Raw genomic sequence first — 24,299 nt, 5'->3', positions numbered from 1 at the left:
GGATGTCAGCCCCAGGAGGTATCCCGGAAGTCCTGGGAAAGAACCTTCTTCTTGAGGGGTTAAACTGATGGAAAGTTCACCCAGAGCTTCTGTGGAACATCCTGTCAACAAGTAGGGAATACCTGCTTGAGGATGAAGTCAAGAGAGAGAAGGCAAAGCTGAAGCCTGGGAACATGTTCCTGAAGATAATGTTTGACGGGCTGGAACCAGCTCTCCCTGAAAGTCTACTCCTGATTTTTTCTGTGTGCATGAACAACTACATCGCCTTTTATTTGAGTTGTATTTCTGTCACTTGCAACTGTGAGTCTCGACCCTTGATTTGTTACTAATTAATTAGGATATATAAAGATTTTTAAAAATTCCTTCACGAGGGGCGCCTGGGTGGGCGTTGGTTGGGCGTCCAACTTCGGCTCAGGTCATGATCTCACAGTCTGTGGGTTCGAGCCCCACGTCGGGCTCTGTGCTGACAGCTCAGAGCCTGGAGCCTGCTTCGGATCCCGTGTCTCCCCCGCTCTCTGCCCCTCCCCTGCTTGCACTCTGTCTCTCTCTTTCTCTCAAAAATAAACATTAAAAAAAAAAGTTAAATAAAATAAAATTCCTTCATGAAACTGTCTCCAGTTACAAGATGGAGTCCTTCCTCTGCAGAAGGACCTCTTAGAACTTGTATTCATTTACCAGAGAATGCATACACTCCTTTTATATGCATTTTCCTTTTGCTTGCACACCACCTGAAGATTTTCAAATACACTTGTTGGTTTGCCTGAATGCTCTTAATCCACTTGTCTTTCCTTGCAATTCATATTAGGTAGTAGGGACTAACACGAATGTGTTCTCATGACACCCAACAAAGTGCCACTTGCTGTTGAAGCTTAGTGACAATTTCTGATGGCAAGAAAAGACAATCATTTTTCCTATACTCCGCAGCAGGAATCTTCCTGTCTCTCCACAGCGGGTGACCAGCCACAGGAAAACCTCTTCTGCAGACCACTGCCTTTTGCCCCCCTCCCCGCCCCCCCCCCGGCAGAATGCAGTGTTGTTTTGTTGTTGTTACTGCTTTTAATGTTTATTTTTGAGAGAGAGAGAGAGAGAAGCACGGGGGTGGGGGGGGCAGCGAGAAAGAGGGAGACAGAGGATCTACAGCAGGCTCTATGCTGTCGGCACAGAGCCCGACGCACGGCTCGGACCCACAAATGGCAAGATCAGGACCTGAGCCAAAGTGGGACCCTTGAACGACTGAGTCACCCAGGCGCCCCAGAATGCGGTGTTTTTCTCATCACGTCCTCTGTGAAGGGGCTGGGTCCATCACAATTTTCCATTTATGATCTCCCGGCCAAGCAGAGCATCGTCCAGGTCAACGGAAGATCTCCCCTCTTGGGTTCCGCCAGTCGGGATGATTATTTGCCAGCCCTCCAACTGATGCCGGTGGGAACAGTGCTCCAGGCCGAACTGGAGGCTTTGCAACTGTGTATTCCCTGGGGGAAAACACTACCAACGCAAGGGGTTGAAAGAGAAAGCGGAGGGTGCCGTCTGCTGCCTAACTAAAAGTTTGCACAGGTAGCGCGTTCGGGCGCCATCGAAAAGAGCCAAACAGGATCTATCAGGGCAGAGGATGGACGGGGGTGCCGAAGGGCACCTAATTTACCGCGGGAGCTCGGCACTTGGACTCTCGCTGCTGCTTCACTGGAACAAGGAGAAAAAGACGCAAGGATGAAGGATAATGTGCTATCGACACAGAAAGACGAAAGAGACAGGGACCCACGAAATGTCACTTATTTGAAGGTCTACTTTAGTTAGCCTGTTCCGTCCTCTTGCCCCCGAGAACACATCCCGCACTATTTGAACCATCTGTGACCCACTCTGGAGCTCGAGGAACCCGGGCTTTTCAGGTTTGTCATTGAGCACAGCCACGTGGGGCTGCAGCCTGCCATCCAAAGGGGGAGAGCTGGTGCGTTTTACTGTCTCTGCTGAGAAAAGGGCACAGACGTCTCAGATCCCTGTGTGATGGGCTGCATTTCGTCCCTCCAAGAGATTTGTTAAAGTCCTAAAACCCTGGGAGGTGACCTTGAGGGTCACTAGGGTCAGGGTCACTGGGAATGTGGCCTTATTTGGAAATCGGGTCTCGGCAGATGTAATCAAGTGACGATAAGATGATGCAGGGTTAGGGTGGGTCTAATTCAACGTGACTGTGGGCCCGACCAGAAGAGGAGAAGAGACGCGGGAAAGGACACCAGGTGACAGCAGAGATGGAGATTGGAGAATGTGTCTACGAGCCAAGGAAATGCCCAGGAGCGCCCGCAACACCTGGAGCTAAGAGAAGGTCACGGGACAGATACGCCCCAGAGCCTTCAGAGAGAGCATAGCTTTGCTGACACTTTGATTTTGAACTTCTGGCCTCCAGGACCATGAGAAAAAAATGTCTGTTGTGCTAAGCCCCCCGGGGTGTGGTAATTTGTTACAGCAGCCGTAGGACACGCATACACCCTGCGGAAGAGTAAACGCACGATACTGTAAAACCCACTTCATGGAGGAAAAGGTGTCCCAGCTGTCCCAGATGGTCACCATGAACTATGCCACCTTCTTACAGGAGAGGCACAGCTTTCCCGGGGCTCGAGATCGCTTCTCTAGATGTGGCCGTGCAGATGTCCCCGCCATCAGAATGGGAGCACTGTGAGGGCAGGAGGCACGCCTTGTTCTCCTCTGCATCCCTCCTCTGTGCCTGAAAACCAGAAGTGCTCAATGCATGTAGAAAATCTGAATGAATTCATGAGACGGTGTTTTCCAGATGAGTGATTAGCATTCCTTTATGACATCACAGAAGTATTTGTCATCGTCTTCTGTAAAATATAACTGGCAGAGAAATCGGTTTTTTATATTTTATTTTAAATTCATATTTTATATATTTTTTTTTAATTTTTTTTTCCAACGTTTATTTATTTTTTGGGGGACAGAGAGAGACAGAGCATGAACGGGGGAGGGGCAGAGAGAGAGGGAGACACAGCATCGGAAACAGGCTCCAGGCTCCAAGCCATCAGCCCAGAGCCCGACGCGGGGCTCGAACTCACGGACCGCGAGATCGTGACCTGGCTGAAGTCGGACGCTTAACCGACTGCGCCACCCAGGCGCCCCATATTTTATATTTTTATACATAATTTGATATATAATATATATAATCTGATTTATACTTTAAATCAGACCTGATGCCTTCATTGGCAAAGCCCACTCTCTCAGTCCTTGCAAGACACAACCTTGGGTTTCTTGGAGATCCGATTTGGTCCCCGGTGCTCTAAGTGGCGGATGTTACCAGTAACCCCTTTGTTAAAAAATCTGAAAAATCCCACTGATCTTGTGGTTCTGCCTCCCAGATGTGGCCACAGTTCCTCAACTTTTCGGGCAAGGTGGGTTACTCTCCACTTGAGATCACTCTACCTAAAATGATAGCCTGTGTTTTGTGCACGAATTCATGTCAAATGCCTTTTGAGGCTCTAGGTGGAGGATACTATCACCAGCAACAACCAATAAATGAAATAAATACCAGACAAAAAATCAGCCACATGGGTCTCCTGGAGGGGAATGGAGGGGAATGTGGGGGTTTCATTTGCTGAAAGCCCGGAATTGAGGTACCTTTTAAGGTTGAATGTGAGTGTATTTCATAAACTGTAAAAGGCTATAAAGAAGTCAGCTACTCTGATTATTATTTTTCCCATTCCATATCCTTGATTAAATGACAAACCCAAAGATTCAGTATCCAGCCTTTTCAGTTTCCCAGGCTGTGATTTCTTTACTCAAATGAGTAAGTTATGGCTAATATCCTGAGATCCCAGCTAAGTCCATTTTTTTTTTCTTGGAATCTATGATTCTATCAGCAGGGATGTGTATATATCCTAAGTTCCTGAAATATGAGAATATATTTGGTGACTCTATTGGTACATAATATTCAATTATTTGGCTTAAGTTTTTCAAGACATGTTTGGTATGATATAGAAGACAAAGTTTAAGAAGAGCAAAGTGGGGAGAAGTAGGGCATGAGAAGTATCATGAGGAGCTCTTAAGAAAATATATTTATTGGGGTGCCTGGGTGGCCCAGTTGGTTGAGCATCCGACTTTAGCTCGGGTCATGATCTCATGGTTTGTGAGTTCAAGCCCCACATCGGGCTCTCTGCTGTCAGTGGATCCTCTGTTCATCTCTCTCTGCCCCTCTCCTGCTTGTGCTCACTCATAAATAAATAAAACATTTTTAAAAAAGAAAAATTATGCTCATGAACTTGCAGTTTCTGAGTTTGAGCCCCACATCAGGCTCTGTGCTGACAGCTCGAGAGTGGAGCCTTCTTCAGATTCTGTGTCTCCTTCTCTCTCTGCCCCTCCCCCGTTCATGCTCTGTCTCTCTCTGTCTCAAAAATAAACGTTAAAAAAATTTTAAAAAAAAAGTAAAAAAATAAACATAAACAGCAAAGTTAATTTTTTTATTATGTAAAAGAAAAAGTTGCACTACCCCTAACTTCATTGCATAAACCGCACACCATATTCAAAAATGACCATTGTTGAGTTTTAAGGAGTCAGCAACGTCTTCTGCAGCCAACAATGTTCCTTGATATTCCTGAAATTGGCTAAAATGCTGGAAATAGCATGTAGAAATACAGAGTCAAGAAGCTATTAACAGAGGATTTTGACTTCAACGGAATAAACATTTCTTGTATATTTTATTTGCCTTTTGAGAGACAATAAGCCTTTGATTTTAGTGTGTGTTCTAACCTTGAAATCAACTCCCTACGGAGAAATCCTGGTTCTATACAGGGTCCATCAGAGTGCCCTTGAACCATAGGTCAGGGGCCCCCAGATGTGGGCAAGGCAACACAGACCATCGATAACAGAGGAATCTCTAGGATGGGCTCTCCCAAGACACAAGGGCAAAACATGAAAAGCAGGATGAATTCTGAACTCTAAAGATGACAAATACTTAGACTGGCCTGGGCCAAAGGAAACAAGGCAATAGGAAAAAAAAAAATGAAATGAAGAGGAAAAAAACCACCCAAACCTGTCATTTCTCTCCATAACTTTCTTTAGATCTTAGTCCTTATGTGTTTTAAGAAAAATATTGAAAAATATTTTAAGAAATATTTAACAAGAGCTGTTAACTGTGTTTATATCCCTTGCCCTGTTGATTCTGCCTCTATATATTTGTCGTAAGAAAATATCAGAAGTGTGTAGAATGATTTTGAATATGTATATATATTGGAGCATTATTTGTAATATAGGAAAAGTTAAAGACAAGCTCGATGTACAAAAATAGTTAAATAAATTATAGCCCATCCATGTGATGGGATGCTGTGTAAATTAAAATCCTATTTTCTTTTTTTTTTTTAATTTTTTTTTTCCAACGTTTATTTATTTTTAAGACAGAGAGAGACAGAGCATGAACGGGGGAGGGGCAGAGAGAGAGGGAGACACAGAATCAGAAGCAGGCTCCAGGCTCCGAGCCATCAGCCCAGAGCCTGAGCGGGGCTCGAACTCACGGACCGCGAGATCGTGACCTGGCTGAAGTCGGACGCTTAACCGACTGCGCCACCCAGGCGCCCCTAAAATCCTATTTTCAAAGATACTTGTTAATAAAGGAAAATGCCCAATCTGTAGCACTCAAAAAAGGCAGATATGCAATCATAAATTCCATATAATCATAATTTTAAATATGTATATATGTCCATGTAAAAAGAAAAGTATTGGGAAAAACACCAACATTTTAACTAATTATGGCTCTTTAAAGTATTTTAAGTAATTTTAAAAAGTATTTTAAGATTTTTCTACAACGAGCCCGTATGGCTTTTAATACCAGAACTATTAATTTTTAAAGTTACGGGATATTCATGTACATTCCCTTAAAATGACAGTTCCCAGAGAGCCTCCCGGTGAACACGGAAGCATGTAAGCAGGCAGTTTTCTGCTGCAAAAACCCCTCTGCCCGACCCCCAGATACGCCTTCCTCTCACAGGGGCCACAGCCTTTCCCAACCCCTGACGTTGGGGATCCACGTGAGTCACCCAGAGAGGCCGTGTGTCGGCACCAGCGCACCCCGCAATATCATTCTGTGTAGAGAAGGGTCTACCGCTGTTCCGGGTCTTTATCGTCAAAGGGGCTGTTTTCCCTCAACCCTTCCCTGTCCCTGGGGGAAAATGAGGGTTCTTTACAGGGTTGCACTTTTAGACCTCAATAGGAGACACCACAGCCTAGGGGTTAATAAGCACCCTCGTTTCAAATCCCACGTCATTTGTGCGCAAGCTCTGTGTCTTTCAGGGAACTTGCTTAAGTTTCCTAACAGGGTCAAGTGATAATTAGTGTTGCCCTTTGACCCAGTGCCTGGCTGATAGGAAGTCCTCGGTACAGGTAGCTATTAGAGTTATTACACCTTCCCCACGTGGCAGTGTTCCCGACACAAGATGCGCACGCGCGCAGGCATGGTGCGTGGGAGGAAAGGAAGGCTGTAACTGACAAGGCTTGCCTTCCAAACGGCTGCGCTTGCACTTTCTTTCCTTGGGAAGATCCGCCTATCATGGCGGGGGGGGGGGGGGGGGGGTGGTCACCTGGATTTTTCTTTCAGCTCTTCATCATTTGAAAGGGCCTCTGGTGACCGTGAGCTGTTTCTGACTGTGAGCCGGGCTAAAGTAAAAATATACGGGACAGTGGAATTCTGCTCCTTCCCAAAAAGGAAACCTCTTTTTGCCTCCCACCTGCCCTGACAGTGTGATGTTCTTTTCTGACACACCCTCTCCTTACAAGCCCCTCCGTGCATTCCCCGCTCCCCACCACCCCTCATTTCTTCTTGCAAGAAACAAGACCTTTCACGGTGCTTCGGTAAAACACGGGAAAACTGCGAGATGACCCATAAAGGATATGAACTAACACCGATCACATGATCTGTAATAATCACAGCTGGGTATATGGCACATGGTACACAACCACCGTAAAATCCCAGCCGTCTTTGGGGGAGTAGCCGTTCTAGGCAATCGAGGGCTTGTGTTTCAAAGAACCAGAAAGTAACGAACTAAAATAAGATAAATAAGATAAGATACATAAAATAAAATAAAATAATTTAAAATTTTTTTTTCAACGTTTATTTATTTTTGGGACAGAGAGAGACAGAGCATGAACGGGGGAGGGGCAGAGAGAGAGGGAGACACAGAATCGGAAACAGGCTCCAGGCTCTGAGCCATCAGCCCAGAGCCCGACTCGGGGCTCAAACTCACGGACCGCGAGATCGTGACCTGGCTGAAGTCGGACGCTCAACCGACTGTGCCACCCAGGCGCCCCTAAAATAAAATAATTTTAAAAGGAAAGAGAGAGGAAACAAGATGTTTTTGGGTGGAAATCTTTCTAAAAATGTAATTCAATCTCTACTGCTTTGCGAGAATGTGGGAAGCTTATATTTAACACCTTTTTTTCTTTTCTTGGTCTCAACGTCATCCCAGTGAGAACCTATTCTAATGCTATTGTATGACAAAAGGATGTGCTGAGGCAATCGGGATAGATAGGACATTGGCCTGCGCACCAAGAGGACCGAGATCACTGTGCCTTTTAGAATTGTCATGTCTGCTTTCCATGTTCTTCTATTTTCCCCTTCTGCGGGATGTCAGTAGTTACTTCTCGTTAGCGTGTATGTCTATAGCAATGTCTCTCTACTCCTAATTTCGTATTTTTAAGTGCCGTAGGGATGAAAGTGAGAAAATCACACTGGTGAAGGCAGTACACTAAACATTAACCGTTTCCTGAGTCGGGGCCTAAGGGCTATTTCTCTATGAGAGAAGTAAGTGTATAAGAAAAGTATTTCTCAAGTTTTGTTTTAATTAAAAAAAAAATTTTTTTTTAATGTTTATTTATTTTTGAGAGGGAGACAAAGTGCGAGTGGGGGAGGGGCACAGAGAGAGAGGGAGGCACAGAATCGGAAGCAGGCTCCAGGCTCTGAGCCGTCAGCACAGAGCCCGACTCGGGGCTCGAACTCACAAACCGTGAGATCATGACCTGAGCCGAAGTCAGATGCTAAATCAACGGAGCCACCCAGTCGCCCCATTTTGTTTTAATTTTTAAAACTTCCTTGATCCTAGGGGCACCTGGGTGGCTCTGTTGGTTGAGCATCCGACTTCAGCTCTGGTCATGATCTCATGGTTCGTGGGTTTGGGCTCTGTGTCCCGCTCTGTGCTGACAGCTCAAAGCCTGGAGCCTGTTTCAGATTCTGCGTCTCCCTCTGTCTGTGCCCCTCCCCCCCCCCAAATAAATAAACATTAAAAAAAATCCCTTGATCCTAAGCTATTTTCTGGATAAGTAAGGTTATACAATGTTCAGTTCTGTGTAAATAAAAAATATATAAAGTATTGTGGGCCTACCCACTCCCAGTTATATGAGATTGGTTATGGGTTATTCAGAAGCTTCCATTCAGATAATCTATTTATTCAGCGCCTTGAAGTTTTGAAAATTTTAATGGCTCTGTGGATTGAATTGACACGAGAGGAAACTAGTTCAAGTCTCCTTTAGTGATTTTTACACTCGTAAAAATACTCTCGATGTATCAGAGGCACTGTTTGATCGCAGAGAAATAATATCCTCAGAAATCTATCTCAGGGGCTATCTCCTTTTGAAGCCATTTCCCTCTTTCCCCAAATGCTTTATAATGCATTTTCTATGACTGGCCATTTCTGTTTAAGATTCTATTAGTCGAAAATGTAGGGGCGCCCGGGTGGCTCAGCCAGTTAAGCGTCCGACTTCGGCTCGGGTCATGATCTCACAGTGTGCGAGTTCAAGCCCCGCATCGGGCTCTGTGCTGACAGCTCAGAGCCTGGAGCCTGCTTCAGATTCTATGTCTCCCTCTCTCTCTGCTCCTCCCCTGCTCATGCTCTGTCTCACGCTCTTTCAAAAAATAAATAAAAACATTACAAAAAATTTAAAAAGTAAAAAAAGAAAGAAAATGTACCACAGGCAATCAGCAGGCCCTCGGGATTTCCTGGCAGAAACCACCCTGGGTATTGGAAGTCAGTGGGTTGGGGGTAGTGAGTCACCACACACGGTCAACATTCACTGTGTGATGTTCCTGATTTACAACTCTGTGCCATGTCTTCTAGTCTCCCACACGTGGTCTTCCAGAAGCAACTCAGGAGGCTGAGGAATGCGGAGCAGACTGTGGGCGGGGCTGGCCTTCCAGAAAGGTCCACACAGTGGTCCCTGGACCCTGGGAGGCTTCTGCTCCCCACGCACTGTTTATATTAGTTATCATGCACCGAACAGTCATGTGGGACACTTTGCAGTCAGCAAGTTTATCTTGGGTTAAAGTTTTACCAGTAGAAATCAAGGAGTGTTTACCCCAGTTCTGCCGCAAGCCATGTGCAAACAGCACCTGCGAACATTTTCAGCACATGTGTTGGACTTTCTCCTTCATGTTATCATCACCCCAAATGTTGGGGGGAAAGCCAGCAATCGTCGAATCTCTGGCAAATGTTAAAATCCTCATCAGACGTGGCTCACAGTCACTGCTGTCGAGGTGCATGGAGGTTACCGTTGTCATTGTCGGACCCACGTTCATTGGTCGTAGACACTTGTCCTAACATAAACCCAGACTCGACACACAGGTTAAAACTCTGAATGCCGCGAACAGGTATTCCCTCTGTGAAACAAGAGTACTCCAGAGTTAGAATTTTGTGAATGTGTTAGCATTCAGAAAGATTCCGTAAACTGGATTTCATCATACTTTCCCATCTCGTTATTTAATATTTACGTATCGGTCACAATGTGTGAAGCACTCTGCGAAGGGCTTTAAAGCACTAATTCACTTAATACCCATAATGCCTTTGTGAGAGAAGGGTAATGTACCATTACCCCTGTGTATATTTATGTAATCCGAGGCCCAAAGAGATTAAGTGATTTGTCCAAGCCCACATCTCTAGTTAAGTGATGGAGTGAGAAGTTGAACCCAGGCCCGCACCAGGGCAAGCAGAGAACCACTATACTAGGCTGCCTCCCCCTATGATGATAAGTATCGGTAATGTTGTTGTTGTTGTTTCCCGACAAACTGAACCAAAGTTGAGTTTTAAAAATATCTACTGTATTGGCTTGCAAGGGCCGCCATAACAAAGTACTAAAGACTGGTCGTCTTCATAATATGCTAGCCATTGTCACAAAATGTCAAAACAAGCTCTTTAAGAAGAGATAATATTCAAAGTGGTCATTGGAATGGCAACGTTGAGAAGCTCTTGTTTTTTCTAGACTGTCTGACAAGTCTCTCCAATTTGAAGTGGGTAGTAAGACAATGAGAAACGACTATTTTACCTTGGTTTCCTCCCTTCCTCTTCTTACACCAAGAGCGAGGGTGTGGCAAACTATTCATCTGTCTATCCTCTCTCTATTGATTGACCAATCTATCTATCACCCATCCATTCATCCATCATCTCAATAGGTCACAGATTGAGGAGTGAAGTAGTCATCTTGTTAGTTAATTGCATTTTTGGCAGGTGTTTAGAAAGACTTCGTTTTAGCTTTCTCATCATAAAATGTGTCCTTTAAGCCAAGTGTAGAAAGTATGAAGTCATATAAAGGAAAAGAGCTTTATGGCAAGAAATCTAAGGTAAGCCATCTTTTATGACTACAAGTAAATCCTGGTTACGGTGAAAACATCAGTGATACGTAGACATAATAGGTGTGTATATATGTAAATGTGAAATATCTCATGGTGTCGGGCATGGAGCAGGTGGTGAAAAATATTAAAAGGCAGGCTGGCAGGCATGAGGTCCCAGCTTCTCCTGTTGTCCAAATGGCATAAATTGACACCAGCAATGACTTAGTGCCTGCAGTGATTAATCACGTGTAGCCCTATAATTTTACTCTGCACATAAGGGCAAATATTATCCTGCCCCTCCTGATTCTAATTCAGAGTCTCCAAGTGGAGCATGTCTGTCTTAGCCGAGTTCATCATTTCTGCAGCTACCATCACAGCAGTGGAAGGCGCAGCCTAAGCCAATTCGGAAGCATTACGCAAGCGTTAGCGTGAGCACCAGCCATTTCTTTTCCTTTCTTTTGGTTTTGAATCCCAAGAGACTGAAAGCAAACCGGTGACGTTGCCAGCGTAATGCTGAATAAACCGCAGCAATCCTTTGGCAAACGTGGTGTTGTGACAATGTGGTTTCGTATTAGTTAATTGAAACCCAAAAGTACATGACCCTTTATCAAATGCTGGGCTTAGTTCAGTCCCCTTAATAGGATGACTTTCCTTTCTCCTGGGTTAGGCGTGCCAGGTTCGGAGAGGTGTCTCCGTTCTATCCTTCCGTGAATGGACGGAAAGGAAGGCCAAGAAAAAAATGCGCTTTTGAGTTCCTCAGTATTTTGGGGCATAGCCAGGTGATTACTGTGGTGGATTAGAGCATTGTTCACAATTATTTGCTCCTGCTCCTTTCGTTTTTTTTTTTTTTTCTCAAAGATTTTTTATATTTTGAAGGAAGCTCTACACCCAGCGTGGGGCTCGAACTCACAACCCCCGAATCACGAGGCACGTGCTCCACCAACTGAGCTAGCCAGGTACCCCTATTCCTTCTCCTTTAAAAGGATTATACATCCCTACCCACGTCTCGACCTTATAGATCGAGAATGCTTCCCCACCTCGTTGTCCAGCTCGATCACGTGAGTTACTTCGAATGACACGTGAGTAGACACGATACATACCAGTAGGAGCAGAAACTTCAAATGTGATTCTGTGGTTCAGCTTGGTCTCTCACTCTTATGCCCCCTTCTAGGAGACTAGCGTGCTCCAGAGAAGCCCTGCTCCTTCCCTCTGCATCCTGGAATCAGAAAAAACACGGGCAGAGCCACAGCCGACCCATGATCTACATGTGTCATGAAGCGGAAATATATTACGGCTATAAACTCCTGCGGTTTGGGGATTGCTTGTTACATAGTTGAGCTGACTACTACAGTTACACAAGATTTTGCTGAGATTGACACGAATAAAACAAGGGAGGATGTGAGCGCAAGAAGATACTGCCTTTTAAGCCAGTAAGGACTGCTTTACAAACAAAAAAGAACACAGAGTTTATGCAACATAACATTTGCTGAAGAATATGCCTCCGGAAATCGTGACACCACAGATCGGTACCGAACGCCTGATGCAGATAAAGGCGAGAAGATCTTTAATATAGACAGAGCCTCTTTCAAAATTGTTGTCTTCCGGAATTTTTGTTTTATGGGTGCACATTTATGGGTGTGCGAATACTCACACACAATACCATTTTCATTTTTTGTGCTCTAAACCCCCCATTTTCTGAGTTCTTGATCTTGCCAACTGAAGTTTTGTCAATATTTTCCAGGAAGGTATGGCTGATTTCAGGTTATAGTTCTGCGGTCCAGTAGTGTTTTTGATAAGTGTTTATTGAGTGTGAATATCAGAAGGGGAAACTTGGGCCACCATGACAAAACCTGAGCCTAAAACAATGCTTGTCATAGAGTAGGTGCTAAAAAAATACTTGCTGATCGAATGAATAAATTTTAACACCATACGGTTTAGGTAAGATAACACGTTGCCTTCATAGCAAGGTTTGTTCCCTGTATATGTCATTATGAATTAGCTCTCATCTCGTCTCATAAAGACTCTGCATCAGCTCACTCTAGAAGACATGCCTCATGTAGGTAATTTTCTTTTCTTTTCTTTCATTTTTTTCTTTTTTGTTGGCCCACACAGAAAGGGGATTCATGAGTCCGAAGCAAAGGTCTAAAATGTTTTGAGACCTTTTGCACTTTGTAGTTACATTCTTTTGCCCCTTTTCTCTGCTTGTTGAATGTTTTTGGATTCTTGCTATTACCCCCGTGATTGATTCAAGCCCACGATGATGGTCTTCTTAGAGCCTGATGCATGTTCTTGACAGGACATTTGGTGGAGAACCATGAACTGAGAGAACACACTCTTTGAAATTTAGCAATAGGAGGATCCCCAAAGTACCCAAAGACCCATTTTTACTGAAAGTGAGCACATAAACTTAATTTATATAATGCAAGGTAGATAAGATAATTCATTGCTTCATTCCCATTCTTTCACCTACGGATTCTCTCCTCTACGAAGATCGGGCGTATCCAGTGTAGCCGGTCACGCAGCTCCCGAGAGCCACCACATGGCTTCTAACAGATGCCAGTGGCTAGTTTGTTCGCCTCCCCACACAGTTGCGAAAGGCTCATGAAGTCAGTAGCTGGGGCAGCCGTCTTACAAGCATGAGGAGGCAAGGCTGAAGACAAAAGGCAACAATGCTGAGGATGGAGAAGCAGAAAGACGGGGAGAACCCGGGTCCTCGATACCAACCTCTAGATTAACTAATCCTTGATCCCCTTGGCCCCCAAACTTCTTGTTATGCAGGATGAGAGGCATCGTTTGGTTTCGGCCACTCTGTCAGGTGTTCTGTTAATTACAGCCAGAGTCATCCAGAATGACACCTTGGCCTTTCACTCTTTTCACAGATTGATTGTTGTGCCCAGACACATCTGGATTTTGGCCGAAGACCAGCCCCGGCTCACGTTGGGCTCTCCTCTGCGGGCGCCTCTGGTCTCTATGAAGACATAATAAATTGCTCGTGGGTTCCTGTTCCTTTGCTTTGTCTGTAACTCATAGGCCACAGTGAGTCCTCAAGCGTAGTGATTGCTGGGGCACCCGGGTGGCTCCATTGATTTCGGCTCAGGTCATGATCTCGCGGTTCGTGAGTTCGAGCCCTGCTTGGGATTCCCTCTCTTCCTCTCTTTGCCCCTCCCCCGCCCTCTCAAAATAAACAAATACACCTTAAAAAAAAGGGTAGCAATTGCTTATTTTTTCATGAAGTAGCGGCTGACTACGTGAATGCGTACTTTTGAGACGATATAGATACTCTTACAAAGAATAATTAAATGCCCTGGAGGATGACCATACTCGTGGAAATCCTAGCTCTGTCCCCCTTCCACCGGGGCTGAGTTTCCCAGGGAACCACGGTGTCCTCTACATGGTGAAGCCAATCCCATGAGGTTGGCAAGAAGTTTACTACCCTGTCTCGGCCCCGAGTGAGGGCACGGCCAGCATCAGTGAATTTCATAAATATAAAAAGAGTAAATGTGTTTTAATAAAAAACAAATTAAATGCTCCAGAAATCAAACATAAAAAGTAATGCAAAGCCCTCCCATTTACCCTCAGCAGTCATTTAGGTGCACACCTCCCCCATTAGCAGGGCTAAGAGTCCCCAAGAATGGCCGAAGCTGCCGTTTCTCTGTCCAGACCCCCTCCGTAACCTGTATGCTGTGTGAAGGCAGTAACCATGTCTGCGGGCTTGGCCTGGTTCCTCCCTGAGTCTCTGTCTCCTTGTAGGTGCTAAATACCTATGCAAAGGTTGACTACATGGTGAGCTTCAGTGAGGGGCCCAGAGCCATGAAAGGGTCAGATCCTGCTTCTAAGGGACTCCTGCTCTTGGAGTTCTAGGAAAACGCCAGCAGGGATGAGTTCATATGTTGTTGGCAAAAGGGCTTCGCTGAACTCTCACCCTAAATTCGTGGCAGAAAGGGCGCTCGGGCATTTAATGTTAGACGGAGACGGGAATCTCTACCATGAGTTAGGACTCCCATTTGCTGAGCAAATGCTGTCTCAAACACCGGGCTGTGTGTTTCGGGCCTTAATTCGTCTAATCCTCCCGACCACCCCGTGGGTGCTGTGATGTCCCCTGATGATCCCCACCGCCTGATATTCGCTTCCTTATGTAACCCCCTCCCCTTGAGGGTGGGCTGGATTTATAGACTCCATTCTCAAGGACGGCGCGGTAGCAGTAATGGGATGTCACTTGCAAGATTAGGCCATAAACAGATTGGCTTCTGTCTCGGGCTCTCCGGCTGCCATGCCGGGGGCTGCCCTGCAGGGAGGCCCATGTGGCCGAGAACTGAGGGAGACCCCCCCCCGCCCCCCAGCCGGTAGCCAAGGAGGAGCTGAGACCCAACAGCCTGCGAGAAATAGTATGGGGCCAACAACCACATGCACTGACATGGAAGAGGGGCCTCCCCTCCTCAGACCTTCAGATGGGACCTCATGAGTTACCTGGAGCCAGAAGTCCCCAGCTAAGTCGTGCCTGGATTCATAACCCCCGGGGATTATAAGATAACAAACGATTATCGTCGTAAGCGGCCACGTTCCGGGGTAATTGGTTACGCAGCAGCGGGTGGTGAATATGGGCAGGTGCTGGGATGATTTGCACTTTACAGAAGAGGAAACCGAGGTTCAGAGAGGACAGGAAACGGTGGAGCCAGGATGTGGACCGACGTCAGAGGCTTCACAATCAACGACTAGGGTCAGCCTCGGACCGTGTTAAGCATGTCGCTGCTGCTGTCCAGTCAGAGTCGGTACCGTGCAGAATCCTCACGTGCACAGACTTTGGACAGGCGAATATGTCTCCTCCAAAGCCAGGTAACGTTTTTGAAAGATTCCAGGGGGGAAAAATGATACAGCAGGCAAACGATGGTGGAACATGGCCCGTGACCCTCTGGCAGAGATGACCTCCCTGCCTCCCAGCCCACCACCCCCAAAATGACCACTCCCAGCGGTTTCTTCTCTACCCCTTCACAATTATGCAGAATACAGCAAGTGTGCATGCATGATGGAATTTCCACAATTTTGTAGAGAGTGCGTGCACGCACAGCACGCACATACGTACAGCCACGTGTGAAAAGTTAGGGTCACGATTCTTCCGGTTACTTATGGCTGTGTGGCAATTACTCCAAATTGCAGAGGTTTAAAGCAGCACCAGCGTTTTCTTATCTCCCTCGCATGGTTTCTGAGGGTCAGGAAGGTGGGAAGGGCTCGGCTGTGTGGTGGGCTTGGTAAGGCTTTGCAGTCGCAGCCGGACAAAGGCCAGGGCCCCCGGGGACGGGACGGCAACTCCCTCCCTCCCATGCTAGCTTGGGCGTCCTCATAGCACGGTGATCTCAGGGCAGCCTGACTGCTCACTTAGCGGCCGAAGGCTTCAGGAACAAGTGTCACATTTCATAACGTGGAGTTGGAATCACATGTCGTTTCTGCCAAAGCATGTTGGTCAGAACAATCACAAACCTCTGCCTGGTTCCAAGGGGACGAGGCATATAGACCTCACCTTTGGGCGGAAGGTGTGTCAAAGAATGTGTATACACATTTGTAAAAAAAATTGTTATTGCTTATTTCTTTTTGAGAGAGAGAGAGAGAGAGAGGGACAGAGCGTGAGCAGGGGAGGGGCAGAGAGAGAGGGAGACACAGAATCGGAAGGAGGCTCCAGGCTCCGAGCGGTCAGCACACAGCCCAATGCGGGCCTCGAATCCATGAACCACGAGATCATGACCTGAACCGAAGTTGGACGATTAACCAACTGAGCCACCCAGGCTGTACACACGTTTTTAAATCGCCACAGGGGTAGACTCCTCTTCTCTCTACTGTGGAGCAAGTCCACACAGCTAACAGCATCTCAAAAACAATGTGGGAGAGGGGAAGGCAGAAAAAATATTAGAGCTTAGATTTCTGTGTTTTAATCTACTCATTTTATGCTACTTTTGAAACTGTTTATGTGTACTCATAAATATTTATAAATAAATCAACAAATACGTTGGGGAATGTGCTCCAAAGGTTTTGCTAATGAGGCACACCATTTAAAAACTGTCAGATAATTGAGTACGGAGCTTGTTTGGAATTCTGTTTCCCTCTCTCTCCCCCTCCCCCACTCGTCTTCTCTCTCTCTCTCTCTCTCTCTCTCAAAAATAAAATACAAAAAAATAAATAAATAAATAAATAAATAAATAAACAGTAAATAAAAGGGGGGGGGACTTTGCCAGATATTGTTAATATCTTGTCCAGAGCCTGGCTTTCATTCTCTGCTTATTAAAAACAACAACAACTACAACAAATCAATGATCCCCTGAATCAAGATCCACCAATAAACTTTGAACCTTTTCTAGAAACTGCTTCACAGGGTTCTATTTTCTTATTCTATTCTATTCTATTCTATTCCATTCCATTCCATTCTATTTTATTTGTGAGAGCACGAGCAGGAGAGGGGCAGAAGGAGAGAGAATCCCAAGCAGGTTTCACGATCCCACGAACAGGAGATCATGACCCGAGCTGAAATCAAGAATTGAACGCTCAACCAACTGAACCACTCAGGTGCCCTAGAGAGTTCTATTTGCTAACCAGTCTCAGTGGATCCCAGCGTTTTTGACATTCCGAACAACACGACGTGTCATGGTACGATTTTGCCACTGTAGTTGTGGGCTAAATTCAGGCAACGGAATTCCTGGATCAAAAGTTACGTACATTGAAAATTATGATTGATGTTGCTAAATTGCTCTTAGAAGACTCTGAACATTGGCAAATGACCTCAAGTTGATGGTCCTCATTGCAATGTTTGCAAATACCTGTTTCTCCACATATCTTCACAGGCAGTAATTATTACAGACTTTACCTTTTTGCCAGTCGGACGAAAAGCGACATCCAGTTACCGCCTGGATGTGTGTCTTCAATTTCAAGTGAAAGTGCTTGTTGGACATTCGTATTACTTTTCTTATAAACTGCTCAATTTATATTCTTTGCCCAATTTTTGCATTGGGTTATTCTGCGTTTTGTTTATTGATTTGTACTAGTGCTTTGTTTTGTTTTTGGTTTTGTTTTTAATTTTTTTTTTTAAATTTTTTTTTTCAACGTTTATTTATTTTTGGGACAGAGAGAGACAGAGCATGAACGGGGGAGGGGCAGAGAGAGAGGGAGACACAGAATCGGAAACAGGCTCCAGGCTCCGAGCCACCAGCCCAGAGCCTGACGCGGGGCTCGAACTCACGGACCGCGAGATCGTGACCTGGCTGAAGTCGGACGCCCAACCGACTGCGCCACCCAGGCGCCCCTTTTTTTTCTTTTTTTTTTTAATTTTTTTTTCAACGGTTTTGTTTTTAATTTTTAACGTTTATTTATTTCGGAGAGAGAGAGAGAGAGAGACAGAGAGAGCACGGGTGGGAGAAGTGCAGAGAGAGAGGAAGACACAGAATGGGAATCTGAGCTGTCAGCACAGAGCCTGACGCGGGGCTCCAACCCACGAACCGTGGGATCATGACCTGAGCCAAAGTCTGACACTCAACTGACTGAGTCACCCAGGAGCCCCTGTACTAGATCTTTGTGATTTAAGGAAATTAGCCCCGTGTTTCTAGTATATGTTGCAAATCTTTTCCCTGTTTTTAAAGGTGCCTTTGTCATACAAAAGTAGATATGCTCTGGTGGTATGGAATTTATGGTTTTTACATCTGTGACTTCCTCGCCCGGAAGGGACTTGGGGTGCAGACATGATCAACAAATGCTCCCGTGATTGGGAAATCTTAGGATTTCAAATGTTATCTTTGAGTTTTACCTACAAGAAATGTATTGGGACCAAAGAGTAAGGTAAGCTTAACTTCTTTTTCCAAATGGCCAACCATTTCCGAACGGTTCCTACACCATTTGCGGAAGAATTTCTCTTCGCACCCCTTTCCAGGGGCTCTTGCTACCTTTTACCTAACCCACCCACCCCCACCGACCCCCCTGCGCAGATGGTGACAGTGACCTAGAATTAAAGCAGATGTGACTTGTAGCGTTGGGAGAGGAGAGAAAATTGAGAAGCCCGGCAGTGGTCCTCCTGTCGGCCTTCTCACTGGAGGGAGATGTGCGCCCCACCTTGGGGACTGAGCTGAGCCACCCCACCCTGTTCCCCCGGCCCCCCACCCCGGGCCTTGCGGAGAACACCGTTGACCCTGTTTTGGGTCAGCGCGCTAGGCCGAGCCACGGTGAGTTGCTTTCACGGAGCGCTCTGGATGGACCCTGTTCGGGAAAAGCTAGCAACGCGCAAAATGGAATGTGAAATAAATCATTTGTCTCCGTGCAGGTGAACAACTGTAGGACTTTATGTGGACACGGCCCCGACTTGAAGAAGGTGCAAGGCCCTCCGCCCCTGCGGCATTAACCCATTTGACCTGGTGGGGCAGGGTAGGGGGAAGCCTCTGGTGAGATCTTCGCTTTGGCCCTCCATTGATATTTCAGAGCCTGGGATTGAGCTGAAGATGTCTTTCCAATTGGCTGATCTTGGGCTACTTGGAAAAAAGTGAGGTTGGCGCTGGGATGGGGCCCTCACCTACCTAGACAGAGACAGCTGCTGGGTCACTGACATGGACATTGGCACCAGTGACTGCCAAGGTCCGGGATCCAAGCCAGCTGCCTGGGGAGCTAGGGACAGGCACCTCCTTCCCACACGGCAGGTCGGCCCCTGGTCCTTGTGTGAGACAGAGAAGCCCCGCCTCCCCCGCCCCCCCCCCCCCCATTGAGGATGGGACAGTCCCCACTCCGCACTTCAGAAGAAGCAGGATCTGGGTTTTCCCACACCCTAAGGCAACTCAGAGGCCCCAGAGCAGGAGCGGAAGCCCCTCGAAACATCCCTGTCCCTCTCCTCTCTCCAGCGGAGGCTGGGCCCACTGAGGCCTCCCCAGCACAAGGCCCAGATTTCCATCAGTCTTCCCTGCTCAGGCCCCAGCAGGGGCCTGGGCGAGAAGGGAGAGGGGAGAGCCCCCAGAGAAAATCTCACCCCTGTGGGTCCCCGCAGGTGGCCTCAGGGCCTCCAGCTTCCCAGATAAGAACCAGAAGGGCTGCTACCTCAATTGAAAAACAATTTAAGATATCATGCTAATTAAAGGGGTTTGTGCAGGCACAAGACCTGACTAGATTTAGATCTAGCAGTTAACAAAAATCAGACGGCTGAGAGCAAGAATTTACAGAGCTGTTGCAGGGTTTTTTTTTCCCCCCTAAGTCGGAGGGAGGGGGTGCTGTTTCCCATCACCAGATACATTGTTTCTGATGGGGGGCGGGGGGGGGGGAGATGGGGGGGCCACTGACCTTTTTATTCACTCCAAACTCACTATAACTTGGGGGCGCCTGGGTGGCTCCGTTGGCTCCGCGTTCGACTCTCGATTTCAGGTCAGGTCATACTCTCTTGGTTCATGAGATCGAGCCCTGCGTGGGGTGGGGGGGGGTCCATGTGTTGACATCGCTGAGCCTGCTCGGGATTCTCTCTCTCTCTCTGCCCCTCTCCTGTCCATGCTGCTCTCTCTTTCACAATAAATAAACTTTAAAAAAAAAAAAACCACTGCAATTTGCTAAAGAAGGTTGAATGGTCCTACGTTTTTGTTAAAAATAAATAAACAGGGGCGCCTGGGTGGCTCAGTCGGTTGAGCGTCCCCCTTCGGCTCAGGTCATGATCTCGCGGTTCGTGAGTTCGAGCCCCGCGTCGGGCTCTGTGCTGACAGCTCGGAGCCTGGAGCACCTGCTTCGGCTTCTGTGTCTCCCTCTCTCTCTGCCCCTCCCCTGCTCATGCTCTGTCTCTCTCTGCCTCAAAAATAAACATTAAAAAGAAAAGCAAAGAAAAGAAAACTGCGGAAGAAATCAGCGCTTCAAAAAATAAAAAAATAAAAAATAGGCAGTTCTACAAATGAATGGTTTCAGTGAATCAAATCACGGAAACACTGGTTTGGGCAAGGCCACCCAGGGCCCAGCACCACTCTCCCCCCCAGCCCCCTTTGAAGGCAGAGTTTAGTCTTGTAATTAGGGGATGCCTTTGTTTCTTTAATGACGCTAATCCCCATCTAGAGGGAAATCACCTTTTAGGTAACACGGCAGCCACCAGCCCTGAGGGCACTGAACGGGGAGGACCACACTGAAGTCACAGGCTCCCAGGTGTCTTTGAGGAAAAGGCTGGTCACAGGGCAGGGAAGGGGGGGCGGGGCGCACACTCACCTGTGCCGCTGAGGGCCTGTTAAAAGTGCTACCAAGGAGGGCTCAAGTGCCATTCCAGGAGGGGACAAAAACGACTCTGCTAAAAGACAACCCTAAGTGTCTGGATCTTGAAAAGTTTAAGTGTCCCCTTCTCCTCCCCAGACGGCCATTAGAGCCTGAAGCAGGCGCCTGTGGGAAGGCGGGCCTCGGGGTAGCAATGAGCTACCCGGTCCCTAAGGTACCATGTTGAATTTCTCAATCTAACTTTGTTTAGTTTGGGGAAAACATTTTTTCGGTCTTGAAAAAAAAAAAAAAAAATCCCTGTGGTTTCGCTCCTACTCCTACCCTCTATAATCGCTGCTTGCAAGAAAGAGTTTCACCATTTTCCCAGAAAACCAAAAAAATGAGGATGCTGGGCAGACATTCTTTGTTTCTTTTCTTCCATCTCTGTTGAATTCCCTCCCCCGCCCCCCCCCCCCGCACTCCCCCCTCCCACTCCCCACCAGCGCTTCTGCCCCAGGCAGGCCCGTCTGCCCACTGTCCCCACACGTCCCTCGTTCACGCTGGGTTCCAGCCAAGCACTGTCCTGCCTCTTTCTCCTGGTCACGCTTCCTCTTCCAGAAGCCGGCTTAACGCTCACCTCGCTAAGCAGCCCCCCCGCGGTAGGGTTGCAGGTAACCCCGGGGTCCTTCGGAGCACACTCTGGCCAGGACGGCCCTGTGCCACCTGCCAGCAGCAGGGAGCGTCCTGTTCCCTCCCTGCCGTCTCCCCAGATTGTCTGCAGTGACTCCTTCGTGCTTCCCTTCTCCCTGGGGCGGCTTGCAACTCATCCGTTCACCCATCATCCGGCAGCTACTGGGCCCCCACTATGCTGGGTCGGCTCATTGCACGGTATTATTTTGCACCCACCGCCTGGGTGTCTTCTAACGCTGGTTAGCTGCGTGGGCATGTGGGCATTCTCTTCGCAACCGACATATCTTGAGGGACTCCTTTTGTCTTCTGGATGTTTTCTGCGGCTGGTCTCCTCGCCGTTTTTACTCACCTCTTGGTCCTGGTGTGCGGTTTCAACCCATTTCTGTCCCTTCAACTCCCTTCGCAGGGCGGGGTCAGCGGTGAGTGGCACCTTAGTCAAAGCTCCTGGATTCTCTGAAATTGTTCAGCTACTGACTCACCGCGTGAGCCTGGACGAGTCACTTCCCTTTCTCACCCTCAGCTCCGCCAGCCTTACCAGGGCTAGAAGGAACGCGACGTCCTCGGTACGTGGGATGACTATAGAACCCATCGTCCAGCTGGCGCTTTTGAGAGCAAGAGGGGGTGTTAACAGTTATGCTGAGACAGGTTTACTAAGAGGGGTGGTCCCCGGAAGGTTCTAGAATCTCATGTGAAAATGAGGATAGGAGCAGGCTTTCCTTAGCTTACCACCTCCCAGCTCACGGGGGTAGAATGGCTGCTTGCTGCAGCCTGTGCTATTAGCTTTGCTCTAGAGAAGGGCCGAGAAACTCTGTCTTTCATACACTTCTAAGCATGTGCAAAAACAATCAGATACAACCCTGTAACACTCATGAGGGGGGTAGGGTCTGAAGAATGATGGGTGACACTGGGCAAAGCCATCATAGTGACAACGAAGGCTCTTATCTGCTCCTTGGAGGTCCCAGCCTCACGAGTTATGCCAGGCCCTGCCCCTCTGACATTTAAACTACCCTGATATCAAGCACTTGCCTATTTGGGGTATCGTAAATAACACGTGGCCATGTCGATTAAGCTGGGCTTGGAGGAAGGGCTAACAGAACTCCAGAACGGCCCCAAGGATAGCCCCTACTATATTCTGAGAATTCAGTTGGCAGGAGCGTACCCATGCAAGATCTGCATCTGGGCCGTGGCAGTCAGACCGAGCTCCTTCTCCTGGGAGGGGGCATCCGGGCAAGAGGAGAGAACCAGCACGCGGTGTGCAGCATGATGGGGAATCAGCAGAAACAGAACTACCCAGGCTTGGCTCGGGAATCAGATACGCCAGGCAGGAATTCGCCCTTGGGAAGCTGTTGCTTAACCCTCTGGTTCCTCGGGCTCCCTGCCTCCTTGACAGAGGCCAAGGCAAACAAGGATTCCGGGTGAGACCAGACCGACCAGCCGATGCCAGCTCACTTGGGGTTAGACCGGGGCTGGGAGGGGCCCAGGCAACCCTGCAGGATGCCGGGTGCTGGGTAGGGCCCCAGGGGGAGGCAGGTTTCTGCAGCTCCCTTTTCCCAGTGGAAAAGCTCAGGATTCCCAAAGGCTGTTGGGCAAGAGTCTCAAATTGTCTTCAGACTGGGTCTAATCTAGCTAGAACCACTTGGGAGCCAGGATGTAGCTGGATCCAGTGACAGGCGTCGCTGAGGAGGGAAGAGAGGTCCGGCGACAACTGGGATCTCCAGTTGACCCAGTCTCAAGGGTGAGCCCAGCCCCTGGGTGTAGGGCTAGGATCTGTGGCCTTTGGCCAACAGCCGACAACTTGGTAAAGGGTTTCTTCCATTATCAGAGGGAAGGGAAGGGGGAGAGGCATGGGAGATGGTTGTCTGGGTGTGTTTATTTTCTTTTAAAATATCAACTTGAGTGGGGGGTGCCCACAGGGACACGTAGGGCACGTCGATGGTCAGCCTGTTCGCTGGGCAATCCATGTAATCTCTGTCCTGTACTGTATACTGTTGGCACTTGACCAATGGGTGAAACGCCCCCATCATGGCGGCCATCTTTACGTGAGCATCTGGACGGCACAGAGGGCTTCTGACACTCACCAGGACTTCTTTCCCATTAAAAACGGACAGGCTGCAGCAGTCTGGAAGGAGACCAGGGAGATTAACTCTAAGTTGAAAACATTTCTCCTTTCTCCAGGAGCCCAAATAGCACACTGGAGATCTTGAAGAATAGGGAGAGGAGGGTTAGCTGACAGTCGGTGCTGTCCTCAGACGAGGTGTCTCTGATGAATGAAATCCCAGGGAGTGCATTTCTGCTCTTATATCTGTCTCTGGCCAGGGCGGTGAGACGAGGCACCTGATCCTTCTAGTCCATTGATTTGCTGTTACTCAGCTCCAAATGCAGAAGTTCAGAGGACAAGCTGCTCCCAGGAGGTCACAAACAGCCTCAACAGTTCAAGAAGGTAAAAATTGGTGGTTGGAGGTGAGAGAAGCCAGCGAGGGAGGAAGACCGCGTCCCAAGGAGGCTCATGCTCACCACTGTCCGGGTTTTGAAACTCTAGTTTGCCCTGGGGCGCCTGGGGGGCTCAGTCGGTTACACGTCGGACTCTTGGTTTCAGCTCAGGTCGTGATCTCACAGTTTCGTGGGTTCGAGCCCCGCATGGGGCTCTGTGCCCACAGCCTTGACAGGGCGGAGCCTGCTTGGGATTCTCTGTCTCCCTCTCTCTCTGCTCCTCCCCCGCTCGAGCGGTCTCTGTCTCTCTCAAAATAAATAAATAAACTTAAAAAAAAAAAATCAAGTTTGCTCTCTTCGGTCCCTTGGCTTTGAGGCTGTCTCGACAGACACGAGGAGAAGGCTCAGTACGTGGGAG

The 24,299-nt window shown here is 47.7% G+C and overlaps 1 long non-coding RNA gene across 1 annotated transcript; it reads right to left on the bottom strand.

The window, feature by feature from the left end:
* Positions 1–8,890: 8,890 nt before the first annotated feature.
* LOC124518690 (uncharacterized) lies at positions 8,891–15,130 on the bottom strand. Its single transcript, XR_006963734.1, has 4 exons — positions 15,056–15,130; positions 13,313–13,556; positions 11,689–11,804; positions 8,891–9,640 (listed from the first exon to the last, which is right to left on the bottom strand). It is a non-coding gene; the product is annotated as an uncharacterized LOC124518690 (long non-coding RNA).
* Between the last annotated feature and the right edge of the window lie 9,169 nt (positions 15,131–24,299).

The sequence above is a fragment of the Lynx rufus genome, unplaced genomic scaffold (assembly GCF_022079265.1).
Source record: "Lynx rufus isolate CCGP_SWC_20201006 ecotype Redwood Valley unplaced genomic scaffold, mLynRuf1.p SCAF_25, whole genome shotgun sequence".
Taxonomy (NCBI): Eukaryota; Metazoa; Chordata; class Mammalia; order Carnivora; family Felidae; genus Lynx; species Lynx rufus.
This window is presented reverse-complemented; position numbering and strand designations above follow the sequence as displayed.